Here is a 935-nt window from a genome sequence, read left to right as displayed (position 1 = left end):
TATAACTTAGTGTCCTGTATTGTATTGTTCCCCTTGCAAAACCCAAACCACAACGTGTTCCATTGGGAAAATTGGCCAGGCATGGTGGCGAATGCCTGCAATCCCAAGCTTGGAAGGCTGAAGCAGGAGGCTCGCTGTGAGTTCACGGCCACTGCAGAACCTGTCTGTCATTCCCGCTGTGTTTACATCAACCCCACCTCCTGCTGGGAGGAGAAAGGCCTCCAGGGGGAAATGGGTGTGGTTCTGCCTGCAGGTGCCACGGACCCTGTGGCCCTGCGGGGACCGCAGCTCCCGAAGGCGCAGCGTGCCTTCCGTTCACTGCTGAAGCGAGAGCGGGCGGTGTTGGTGGGACACAGGCCTACCCCGAGGTCGGCTCAGTGCTGCCTCCGCCTGGGGACGCGGATTTGCGGATGGCGCTGGTACTTTCCCAGTGTTTACTCCTCCAGCACTCCCCTGGCGGCAGCACACTGGGAGTGAAGAGTCAGATGACACTACAGTTTCCGGCTTTGCGGGTCACGTGGTCTCTGCGCGCTTTGCCATCGCACGACGCACCGAGGTGAGGCTGCGCCCTGTGGATGGCGTTACACACGCAGGTGGGCGGCTCCCAGCTCATCTGTATTCACTCAGCATTCTTCTGTCTTTCGTGCCCGGGACGCTTGCCAGATGGTATTAGAGTCAAATGACAAATGTGCTCGGTAACCTGGGCCAAACCTTCTAGTCGCCCCGTGCACCGTGCAGCGGCAGTCACTGCCCTGGGCGAGGCGGAGGAGAGGATAATTGAAGACACAGTCTTGGATGGCAGAAAACCAGGCCCAGCTGGCTTCAAGCAAAGAGGAAACAGGCCGACTCCGGGTGGGAAAAGTGCAGGGGTGAGGCTGGCCGCAGGAAGGGGCCTCGTGAGGTTTCTGCCCACCTCGGGTCTCTCCACGGGAGAA

This window comes from Chinchilla lanigera, unplaced genomic scaffold (assembly GCF_000276665.1).
Source record: "Chinchilla lanigera isolate Chin_1 unplaced genomic scaffold, ChiLan1.0 scaffold00065, whole genome shotgun sequence".
Taxonomy (NCBI): domain Eukaryota; kingdom Metazoa; phylum Chordata; class Mammalia; order Rodentia; family Chinchillidae; genus Chinchilla; species Chinchilla lanigera.
The sequence above is the reverse complement of the archived record's forward strand: the minus strand, read 5'-3'. Positions refer to the sequence as shown.